This window comes from Anser cygnoides, chromosome 1 (genome assembly GCF_040182565.1).
Source record: "Anser cygnoides isolate HZ-2024a breed goose chromosome 1, Taihu_goose_T2T_genome, whole genome shotgun sequence".
Classification (NCBI taxonomy): Eukaryota; Metazoa; Chordata; class Aves; order Anseriformes; family Anatidae; genus Anser; species Anser cygnoides.
This window is the reverse complement of record NC_089873.1, coordinates 86,645,110-86,657,807: the sequence shown is the minus strand read 5'-3', so window position 1 is coordinate 86,657,807 and position 12,698 is coordinate 86,645,110. Positions and strand designations below refer to the sequence as shown.

Sequence of the window (12,698 nt, the reverse complement as noted above, 5' to 3'; positions counted from 1 at the left end):
AGTCTCTGCATTGCTTTTGAATGCATCAATTCCACAGGATGCTTTGTGTGACTTAGCTACCTGTTGTTTTTAATGATTTTTCCACCCTTATCCTTGCTTTTGTTTTCCATTTCCATTGCTTTAACGGCAGGCTTCCAAACTCCTGGCTGCCTTGCAATGTGGATATCTAGGCTCACGGCAGAGCAACTCCGTGTCACACAGTTAGCATCTGTGTGCACAGTGAGTTTAGCCTGTCCAAAAGCTTGGGCTCATGGGTGTCAGGGGGTGCAAAACAAATACAAGCTCCATTTCCTGGCTTGGTGGTTTCAGTCACAGCAAATGGAAATGCTTGGCATGAACAGCAGCCCTGGGTAAAAGGCAACGTGGAAGTAGAACACTGTTCGGCAGGAGCTCAGCAGGTATCCTGGCTACCTCAGAAAAAAAACTGCCCTTATTCTAGCAAGGAGATAACATAGTGCATTCTCCAGAGATTTATTGCTTCTTATTCTCCTTGCTCCCAGTTAGATTAGCTGCTCTAAGTATATGACTTAGGAGACCCTAAATATGTTTCTGCTCACTTCCAGGCCTTTTTGCTTTGTTGCCAATGACATTTTTGTGTGAACAGGCTTGAAGGGATTTTCTTGCTTCCAGAACTTTATCACGCTATGCAGCAGGTGCAGCATACCCATTCAAACCTTTATATGATGAGTAGACTTGCCAAAGTCTCAGTCATCCTAAAAGGGTCTTGAGGGCTTTTTGCTTCCTAGGAAAAAACACAGTGATAAGTGTAATGATTTGTTTGCTCTCAATGGACCTAACCTTTATAGATGTGGCTTTAAACATTTTGGAAGTATTCTTTTGCATGGAGTTCATTATGTGACTGGCACCTCCCTGGATTTTCCTACCACTACCAGTTGTCCGCATCAATATATGTATGTATCTTTATGAGATTAGTATTGTTAGGAAGCTCTTCCCAACCTTACTTGTGACCTAATGCAACAACAAAAATCAACACCATGGTGGGTCAGGGCATTAGCAATCTATAGCAATGCCTTTGTGCTATATTTTCCTGGTTTAAAAAGTGACAGGTTCCTTCAATCTTGTTTCATCAGCTCCTGTCTCATGTGACTTCTTCTAGAGATTGCATATATTCTACCACCATTTTCCTCTTGCAGTGACTGGAAATTGCTGCCAGCCTGGATGATACAGCAAAGTCTCTGAGGCAACTGTTAAAGCCTGTGACTTGAAAAAATGTGACTGTTGTATGGCTCATGGGTTGTGTGGTTAATTTTCTCTTGTTTTATGTGATGGAAAAGTAGTTACTTTTTGTATAAAGCTAGATGTGAAATGACCAGAATATTACATAGGCAGAAGCAGAAACAACTCAAGAGCAGGACCCTGAACTTCTTCCTGTCCCCACCACCAAAATGCCTCTATGTTGTCCTGAAGAGACCAGCACAGGAGATGGCCTTTCACTCCTCACTCCAAGATTACTAGCTAGAAAGCATTTTCTTTCAGTTGCTTTCTGTTTATGATGCTGTGCAGTATGTGCTGGTCTCATCAAATGTGGACAAGAAGCACCAAAAACATTTGGCTAGTGGTTTAGCTGCAATAGCTGCAGTTCTGCTGTTTTTCATGAACAAACTCATCATTCAAAGTGTGCACTTGTAAAGCAGTGTTTGCAATGTGAGGGTCTGGTAACAAACAGAATGATGTCAACCTTGTTATTTGGATTTCAAATATGGAGAAGGTTAGAGGAACACTGAAACTAAAAAGATGTGATTGTCAAGCTGCAAATCTGTCCCTTAAGAAATTAGTTACTTCTAGTATTTCAAACTGTATTTTGGTGTTTCTTAATAAAGTTTCTCTTTGGTAAAGGACAAAAAGTAGCTGTTATCCATGACAGACATTGCTGATTACTTTTCATGTGGCTTTTTGCTGATTTGAAGAGGTCTGAGAGGAAGTATAGAGAACCCAGATCAACCAGTGTCAAAACCTCTAGTTCCCCCATGCACAGTATCATTCATCATTGTAAATTCTCTTCTGCAAATCTCAAACCTGTTATTTTCTTTATATGAAATCGGCAAACATCATAATTTCATCTCAGCTGGAATATTACTCCCCCCCCGATGGGTCAGATTTAAACCATCTGCAGGCAGATGGAAAGGAAAAGTGGAATTAGTGGAATTATTGTTTTCACCAAAAAATTTTGCAGCTGTCAGGGTGTGTTTGACACAAGCCTGATGGCTGAAAACAAAGACAGGACACATTGTCCCGGCTGGATATCAGAGAGCATAAGAACTCTTCATGGCCAGCTCTTGGACATCTTGGGGCCAAATGAGGTAAACAAGATCATTACTTAGCCATACTCTAGGGCTTTCCGGAGAGAGCTCTTCACTGAATTATGTACTGCTTTTGCTGGGCCTCAGTGAGACCCTATCAGTTTTGGCATGAGGGGGTGACTCTCTAACTGATAGTCACAATACATCATAGAGACCACTGTTTTGTGACTGACATACCATGTGGCAGAAGCTGCAACCATCGATTCCAGTACCTGTCATTACGTATTGCTTCTATAATTCAGATAATTTATGGCCCTGTCACTAACAACTGCAGACAATGAAGAAGGGCTTAAAGCAGAGCTTCCTAGGAGGGACACCAGGAGGTATGGCTTAAGCCCTCCCAAAGTGGACTAGAAGATTACTTCACCACTTTGTAACCAAACACTAGTGGATCCTAGGTCATACCAGCAGTACTTCTTTTGAAAGCAGGCCTTTCCACAGGAGTATAGTCTGCCTGAAAACCAATCCAACACTTCAAGCATGTTTCTTCTGGTGGTTTTGTCAGTCTTCATTAAGAGTAACTGTTCCTCCTACTTGCAGCAAGCTAGGCATCTTCAAGAAACATAGATGAGTTTCCACCTGGACTAAAGCACTAATCTTCTCATGCACTTGTTGTCTTATATGTAGAAGTATGATTCTTCATTGGCAATGTGGTGTTTAAAACTGCAAGGCCTTCCTAATATTTTTTTTCCATTTGATGACAGACTTTTGCTGTGATTTTGTGTTTTTTCTTTTTTATTACTTTTTTGTTGTTGTTGTTGTTGTTTTAACTACTTGAGTATTAACATCAGCAATATAACCTAAGATAGTTAACAATAACATTTTTGTCCTTTTCATCATGAGTTTTGAGAGTGATAATCCTATGAAGTCATTGGGAGGACTATTTTTCTGCTCTGAAGTGACAACGATGTATTATCTTGATCTCCCAGGACTGACACTGTTGTGTTGGTATTTACTCATATTGTGTTTCTTCCCCAAATAGTTTCTCTGTATACATCTGTAGACAAAATGTGCTTGAGCTAAGCTAAAACTAAGAGAAAAAGTCATTCAGGAACTGTGAGCTATTATTTGTCATTAAGTCATCTGGACCCTTGTGGTGCACAAGTTTGGAGTTGCAGTGCTGTTATTCTGCGGTTACTGAATGTGTTGTATGACAGCTCAAATCGAAAGAATTTTGGAAACGGTTCATCATCTAGTTCAGAAGACCCAGATTCACACTGATTTTGGATCAAGGTATGATGGGATTGTGCTGCTACAGTTGTAATTTGGCTAGCCTGGAAGGAAGGAAAAGCCCCAAAGATGTTTCTATTATTTTTTCGCTCGTTCTGGGGGACCAGAATTTTAACTTCAACAAGAAAACCAAGAAATCAGAGAGAGATTGGCAGTATCACCACACAGAGACCCCCGAAAAGGTAGATAACATAGAGTAGAGGCCGAATCCTATTCACGTCACTCTCATTAATCCAGCAGGTATAGTCCTAATGGAAATAGTAAGAAGATCTAGTGCACCAAAACTGACTTGCACAAAGGGAATATTCTCTACTACTTCTGTACTTGATATACAGTGCTTGGACATGTACTATGTAAAGCCTTAGTGGGAGGATGTAACAGGCTGTGCTACCAATGCGGTACTCTGCAGTCATTTACACCTGCACAAAGTGGGTGTGAAATCTTCCCATTCAGAACTGGAGATGTTCATTCTCATCCACTTAACAGGGATGTAAAGGATCATGGAAGTGGCCAGACAAGGGAACACCAGGCCCAGCATCTTCCTGGCCCCAACAGTGTCCCCAGCTCATGCTGGTTTATCTGGCAACCAGACTCCTGGACAAGCCGGGAGTGCCTCTGCTCTCTGCCCAATCTCCATGAGCAGTTCTGAGGGGAAAATTATTATTATTATTATTATTAACAATGATAATAACAACAATAATAATAAATTAAAATAACTTGTACACTTATTCCTTTGCTGCTTATAGCTGTCTTTGAAATGGGAAAGAGAGGATACTAAATGTTGTCAATGAGGTAAGGTTGCTCTGCTCTCCCTGAGCCATCCATTTGCATGCAGTTTCCTACTATCTGTAGGTTTAAGAGATCTGTTCCCGTGTCAGATCCAGCTGTAAGTCCATCACTCGTTGGAATCTCTCAGAAGGTGCATCTGTACCAATCCCTGTACCTCCTTGAGAGGAGGATGATAACAGGCTCAAGTAACAAGAGAACCTGAAATAAAACTAAGAGTGGGAGTGTCGTAAGAGATGACAAATGTATTACAGAGCTTTGAATTAACCTGAGGTACGTTTAAGGAGGGAAAAACCTGGGACCATACAAAAGGAGTTTGTAGAGAAAGCATTCTGGGATACAAATGTGACTTGTAGGTGTTGCAAAATCGCTCAGCCTCTGTCTCTCAGGAAAAATGCAGAGATTTACATAACTCCTGCAAATGGCCAGCTGTAGAGGTGTGCAGTTCTGACACTGGTGCAGCTCTGCTTCTTAACCATAGATATTTAGGTCCGTACTGCTGCCCTACCAGTGGTGTCTTAAAGTTTGAATGAGAACAAGAAAACAGTTTTCTAATGATAGCTTTTCTCACTGTCTGCAAGCTGACTTATTATGTTTAACAAAACTGATCCTCCAATTTGTTATTTCTTTCCTTTTAAAGAAGTGTTTTAATACCTAGACATGATCCAAAAGCAATTGGATTTTGAAGACATTATCCACCATTTATTCTGGCTGTTTTGTGTGCATAAGAGTCCTGTAACATTTGTTGCTCTTTCTCAGACACAGCTGAATATGATCTGCCTTCATAGCAATAGTGATGTAAGGTCTCAGATGGGTCCTTCTCTATTTCTGTAGTTGTAGGTGCACTGAATGGTCATTATTAAAGCAGACTCCACTTCCAGAAATGTGATGAACATTATCTTTTGTGATCAGTATATTCCAATAAAAAGCAAAATATTTTGATTAACTAATTAAAGGTCAGGGTAATAGGGTAGAAATTTTCAGCTGAGTTGAGTACACAGCTGGCCGGGCTGAAGGAAGTGATAAAGGGCTTTGCTGCAATTCATCAACTCCTTACTAACAAAGATGAAAACTCAGGTAAGCCTTCTGTTTTTTACCATCAAATTAACTTTGCATCGTGTTTGTATGGATTGCTCTAGAGTACGGAAATCAGCTAAATGAATGTTATTGATATGACAGGGTGTTGTTTTTTTTTTCCCCTGTAAATCTGTTCCTAGAGTTGAGGAGGTACTGTCTCAATTAATACCTTGCAACTATTCATTTAATAGAACTTGCAGAAGGTGTCTGAGATGTTTAAGTAGGAAGAAGTGAAGAGGTAGAACAAGATATTATCGATGCATTTTCTGTGTTTTGAGGTATGGTTATCACACACATATTTGGTTTTAGTTTCCTTACAGAGGGAATCATGCAGTTTTCTGTATTTTTTTTTGTCTTCTCTGGGAAATTTCTGGAGAAGTTTGTGTTTGAACTGAACTCCGTAATGGGTACAGTCTTTTATTGGGCTGCATGCATAATAATAGGTGTGCTTCTGAGAACAGGCCTGAGAGCATAGTCTCCTGAAGTCAGAGTCCTTAAGTAAAATTGTAGCACAGCTGAAGCTAGGTGGAGTTTTGCTACTGATTTCACTAAGGTCCTTCTTTTTATTATTATTTGCTTACCTGAACTGTTCAAATCAAGTTGTGAAAAATGTGTACGTTCGGTTCCACTTCATAAAGAGCACATATTGTTTAAGGCTTTACAAGGAAAAATATTTACTTTTTTGATGACAACATGTATAAGTTGTTTAACTGTATATTTAAACTGCTAACATGGAGATCATGCAGGCAAAAGAAGGTATAAATATGTCACTGGACATTATTAATGTTAGTGCTCACACTACAGTTAAGGGTTAGAATTTGACCAGAAGCTCATCCTGTGTTAACTGCTGCATGCAAACGCAGTTCTCTATGTTTGAAAAATTGCCTTCTGCCTGTAAATGTATCTGTGAGGAACTGGGAGAACAGGGAGGTCCCCCTGCTGTTGGGAGACAGGTGACTGCAGACAAGGACGTTATTGTGGAGCAGTGCATTACTGTGCTGCTGTGAAAAAAATGCCTCCCTGCAAAAGGTTTTAATGTGAAAGGCAATGATGGATAACATTAATTATGAAGAGAGGAGATTTAAACCGAACAAATAAATTGAAATCCTGAGCCGGATTGTTCAGAATTTACCTATGTCGATTTTTGTGTAGATGGCTATAATTGTAACTGTTAGGCATGGCCTGTGCAACAGCTTGACTGCTTCCATTTACAGGCAATTATTAACAACACTGTTTAATTACAAGCTAATTTCCTCTAAAGCAGCTTATGCTTGAAGCTTCTGTGATTTAAATGTGAAATGACCCCATTATTCCTTTATTTAATTGATATTAGCTGAAACTAATTAACATACAAAACTCAAATCAGCTTTAATTAGAGAGCCATTACTGGCATATCTCCAATTAGTATTAGAGGTGGAAACGTTTGCAGTGATGCTGAACTGTTAACGTTAAAAGTAGCTGTATGAGCCACATTGAAAGTAAATGGCTTTGGACAGAGTATATCTAGAGAGCTTTTGTCTAAATTTTCTTTAAGTGACAAACTTAAACTGTAAACCTACCCTTAAAGACAATACACAAATTGTCATATTTATAAACTACTTTGAAGACACCTGTATGTGTATTTAGCTTTCATGGTGCACTGTTACAGCAGGCTGCTTTTCTCTCTTAACAGAGAAGCTGAAATTGAGCTAATCTTCCCCAGTTATACAAACAAAGTCTCATTCACAGCAGGGTAAATTTCTCCAGCTGTTTATGGACCGGGTATGAACAGCTGATCTCTTCTAAAGAACTCAAGCTGGGAAACAAGGGGGGGAAATGCTGTTGAGCAGGAAGTGAAATGGGTAATGGTGTAACTTACTATGAAACTGGTCATTCAGAAAGCTGTGTATTTTACCCATGCCTTCTTTTCTGATACTGTTTGGTTTGCTTTTCCTTTTTTTTTTTTTTTTTTAACATGATCACTTTACTGCTGTAGAATGCATCAATGCTATTATAACCACCTTGGTATGCTTTGGTTAAAACAAGTAACTACTTAAAAAAAAATAAAATAAAAAAGAGCACCTGGGTGGGAAGGAGACTGCAGCAGGATAAGGAATGGAAACTGTGTACCTTTTGAACTGGGGAAGAAAGTCCATGATGTGGGAGAGCTTCTCTAAGCTACAAGTGTAATGTCAGGAAGGGATGTGCCTATCTGTAATGAGCCTGTTCCCAGCTGTCTCACAAGAACCTCCCAGCCCTACTGGTAGGGGAAGGCTGCCAGCAGAGGCAGGACTGAGGATGGAGGCTAAAACGTGGCCTGATGTTGCTGCTGGTGCCATCATCCTGGTGCTGTGGATCATAGATGCTGGTACTCACTGAGTTGTTAAACCTTTTCGGTGATAGTTTCACTGGATGCATCTTCCCTAAAATGTTACTTCTGCAAGTTGCATTGCTCATCACTGCTCATCAGTCATGTCTGTCCTCACCCCCCACCCCTGTATAAAACTTCTTTTGTGCTGGATAGGTGTAAACCTCTTTCTCTAACAGTGCTGTATCCATTCAAAAACCAGCAGATCAGATTTGCTCTGATGCTGCTTTTATTTTAATTTTTTTTTTTGGTGTGTGTGGTGTGTCACTCTATGTATGTAACAGATAGAAAACATGATTAAACTGATTGCATGTAAATCTCTGGTCCATATTCGGGAGATGCAGTAGGATGATAGTCTACATGTGTATGAAGGCATGTAAAAGCACTTTTTGCATATTTGTTTCTTCTTGCCTGTTTGTATTTTTCTCATCTTGGAGTGTAACCTCTTAGACAAAGGTTGGATCTGAAGCTTAAAAAATAATAAAAAAAAAAAAGGCTGGGTTGTATATCATGCAAAGGTGTATTATGGTAGCTTAATATTTGTTAGAAAATAAACAGCTACGCTGTTGTGAATGGCTCCTCGGTATGGTAGGCTGATGCATACCAGGCATCTCTGGTGACAGCTGGGCAGTAACAAGCAGTATGTTGTCAAGCTGCTGTATCTTAGTGGTGTTACGGCTCTACCCAGACCTACTCCTGGTTCTATATAAGTTTGCCTTTTGGCTGTTGTAGGTTTACCTATCTTAGTTTACTCTGTAACTTGTAAATTGCACCAGAGCCAAAAAGCTAATCTATCTTTACTGCGGAAAAATATTTAGCCAAATCCAAATGCATGGAAATGAGAGAGAATCCCTCTTAACCTTTGTGTTTCTGGATGAAGCCTTCAGCTGGTATCACTGACTTCCTAGTGGATCATGTTCTAGATCTCCTCTTGTATGTTAAGTTTTTTCAGCTGCATGCTGTTTTAAAGAATGTTGATAGTGCTCAGATTTATTTATTTATTTATTTTAAATTTTGGGAGATGTCACTGAATCCAAGGAAGAAGAAATTTATCAACAGTGGACAGAGCTTGGATCAGTGCCTTGAAAACCTCTTCTTGGAATGTTGTGGGAATTAGTCAGGTCTGTTTGTGCAAACGTACATATGGCTACTGACTTTAAAGCCTTTGCACTGATCCTGAACTTCTGGAAATTGGAATGTCTTCATTTATCGTCAGGAATTCACACTAAGATTTCTTCTGCATGTATGTAAAAGCTGAGGGGTATAACTGAATAACCAGAAAGGAAATGCTGGCTGAGAAATAGATCTTTAATTTTGTTTACATAACATGAAAGCAGCCTAAAGAAAGTTGCTGTAACTAAAGGTGTCTAGATTTGTTATGGGGTGTGTGTGTGGGGGGGGGGAGACAAAAATAGGTCTATGTCCCATTGCTGAGCAGTCATTAGCTTTTACAAGTTACTTCCTTTTTCAAGGGCCTAATTGGTGGCCTATTGGGAGCCCTGAATGTTGAGCTGTCAAAACAACCTCTTTTTTTACCTTTTTTTGTCACATTCCAATATAATTAGACAGATGATTACAGCAACAAACACAGTACCAGCTGTTTGAATCTTAATAATATTTAAGTGTTACCATCCCTTTATTTTAAAGGTACCGAAACATATGGGGATCATAACCCATTTCTCTCTCCTTACTCTGCTAAGCTACATGTTTGTATTCAGTTGCCAAACCTGTGTTTGAAGAAAGGAGAAAAAGAAATAATAATTCTAAAATAATCTGTAATAACTCCAGCTCATCTGTCCCATTCATGAAAGTCCAGTTCTCCTTCCTCCCCCAGTTCTTTACTGACATTACTTCTCTGGGCACAGAGAAGTGACAACAATGCATAAATAGATTGGTGCTGCTTTTCTAGCCTAAAGCTTGGTTAATGGCAATAAAAAGAATAATAACAGTAATAAAGATTTTTTGGACTGCTCTTTTACTTGAAAAACTCCTTGAGGCAGCAGATGTGTCCTTTCTAGTTTGCGGCTACATCACTGCTCGGGCGGCTACTGGAACTAACTTCTCTCCCAGGATTCGAATTTTCTGCAGCAAAAGTGTCTGTCTGTTTTCAGATAGACACTTACTTTCTCACTTCTCCTGTATAGTTTTAAAAGGAAAGCTTATATAAAAGACCAAAAACACAAGAAAGGAAAGTAGTAAAGTAGTTTAAAGATATCAAAAAATTGTAGCCAAACTCACCCTGTGCAATATTACTCAGAAAGCTGCCGAGTTATTCCAGGGATTAAATTGACCACAGAGCTTGCATTCCTGGTTGTTCAGAGCTAGCTTTCTGCCAAAGTATTTTAAGACTTTGGCATCTTTTGCTTTCATGTAACCAGGGTTTGGGTCCCATAGCTTTATCCCCTCCACTCAGAGCTCTGTTCAGTGAAATCCCTGGGCTTTGCTTTCAGTGTTTATAACGGGTGGGAGGAATGTGCAGCGGGAGGCTTGAAGGAAGAGAGAAGCCAAGGACAATAGTGGATTTGCTAATGCAGTGTAACTGGGTTTCTCCACCTTGCCTGGCACTGGGGTGTATCAGTGTGTACAGGTCGTTCAACAAGGGGCGTGCTTAGTGCTGGTCTGGTTCAAGTCATACTGTTTCATCAGGCAGCAAAATATCTCCATGCTTGGAACCGAATACCCTGGGTGCTTAGTGAGGGCTTTGTCAGAAGGGTTTGGCTGGGACCCTGGGGAAGCTGCCTCTGTCCCAGTGGCATCGTGGTGTAGGGCTGCAGGCAGTGCAGCGCAGCTCAGTTCTGGAAACAGGCAGCAGGTGTGGTGGCTCCCTATCAGCCAGGTGTCCTGTGGGGTCTCCAAAATGGCTTTTGCTTCAGCTGGCGGTTAAAATCTTCTTGAATGAGCTCTGTGTTTTGATTTCTTTTAAAAGATAGTGAGGTTGGGGCCAGTCTCCTTTTAAATATGGAATGAAAATCAGCATAATTGCTGCTACCCTAGCCATTTGCAGAAAGTACCACATGATTGCTCTCAGAGGTGCCTGAATTCATGCTATATAATGGGGGTGATTTCCTGTAAATTCTGATTAAGGGTGATCGTGTCAATAAAAGATTTATAAACATTAGTAACAAAGGAAAGTTAAGAAGATAGTAAGATAGCAGAAAAATACATCCTGGACATTTTTTTTCTGGAAAAAAAAAAATCATGTTTTATCAAGAGCATTTTCAACAGAACATTATGAATGGATACTTGGCTGCATAAAAGATGAAGTGCTTTTCCTTTTTTCTTCCTTTTTATTTTTTTTTTTCCTTTCCTCACCCTCTTACTACTTTCAGTTTTGAAAATGAATCCTTTCCAACAGGCTGATCCTTTTTTGATGTTGAGTCAGTGGACAACTGAGCTATTTCACACTTGAAGAGCCAAATTTCATCTCCTATTGCACATGTTCAAGCCTAAATTTGGGCCTCAGATGTTTCAACAGAGACAAGATTACTGCAGGCACAGGGTGTAGAAATTTACACTGAAGCTTGTGTAGGTATGCTAGCAAGATAATACTTTCCAGGATGGGAAATCATTTCACCTTCAATGAACAATGTTGAAGAAATAAATCTGCTTTAAAGAACAACAAGAAAAAAACTTGTTCTCTTTTTTTTTTTTTTCCTTAAGGATACTAAAGGGAATTTTAAGGTCATTTCATTTTGTCTGCGTGGCCAACCAAGACTCTGGCATAAATCAGAGAACCTTATGGAGTGCTGTGCTTAATGTTGGTGACACTCCTTTGCTCTGGCCTGACCCTCTCTTGTCCTCAGAAGAGGGTGACATAGTGATCTTAGTGCTGTTTTGGGATGAAAATTCCATACTCTCACTCCACTGTGGCAGATATGGGGGAGGAAAGAGGATTGACTGCAGTCAGAGTATGAACTCCCCCAAGACAGTGGACATGAGAGCTCTGTGAGATTGATAACTGAAAATGTATATTATACCTATACGTGCCATTGGACTTTAGCTGTGAACTGAATGCCTTTAATCTGCAGTTTGTCCCACAACATTCTCTTTAATGCTGGTACTACAGTAAGACAATATAGACAAAGCTGTTGTTTTATACTTAGCAGTTGTTCATGCACAGCCCTAAGCAGGGGAAAAGATTTTCCTGAGTTGCTGGGAAGCATGTTGAGATGGTCCATTCTCTGCACAAACTGACCCCCTCAAGACAGTGTTCAGAGATCGATGAATAGCTTCACGTCAGTGTAAAATTTTTTCTGAATGCTGGTGTCTTGGCAGCTCAGTGTTTCTCTTATTTATTTATTTTTACTTCAGCTTCCCTGCTCAGAATAAGATGGTGTCCTACTAGGATGATTAAAACCAGTTGGCTGACTCTGAAGTCAGCACACTACATAGTGTAGCACAACATGAGATGCTCTGAGGAAGATTTTCTTGTATTATCTATATTATCTGCTCTACTATTGCAGTAATTAAAACCCAACAAGCCAGACCAAAAAAAAAGAAAAAGGATCTTCCCTTCCACAACTGTGTTTGTCTTGAGAAATCCAGAAATAATTTTGAATATTGAAGCACTCAAGCTATTTTTACATCTGTCTTAGAGCTGAGCTGTGTCCATTTTGGTCTGGGTTCTTTTAATTGTGCTATAATATACCCACTGTGCATGGAGTTCTGTTGTTGTTAAGGATTAAACATATAAAGGAAAAACTGTAGGTTGCTGAGAGGCTTTTTTTTTCCCCCCTCCAAGTGGACTAGAAGGATGATGGTGCCAGAGAAGCACAAGATTTATTGTTCGAGATTTTATCCACCTATAAAAAAAAAAAAAACTTATTTTGAGAATATGCAAATAGAGTACTGTACAAGTTCATGAAGGACAGTATTTGGAATGTGTAATATCAGCTTATTAAAAATAAGCAGACTACGTATTCTCCCTAGTGCTGCCT

At 39.7% G+C, this 12,698-nt stretch overlaps 1 protein-coding gene across 7 annotated transcripts in view; it reads left to right on the top strand.

The window, feature by feature from the left end:
• The window catches only part of VGLL3 (vestigial like family member 3), a 125,105-nt gene that overhangs the window by 43,535 nt on the left and 68,872 nt on the right, over nucleotides 1-12,698 (top strand). The gene's annotated exons all lie outside the window — the stretch shown is intronic.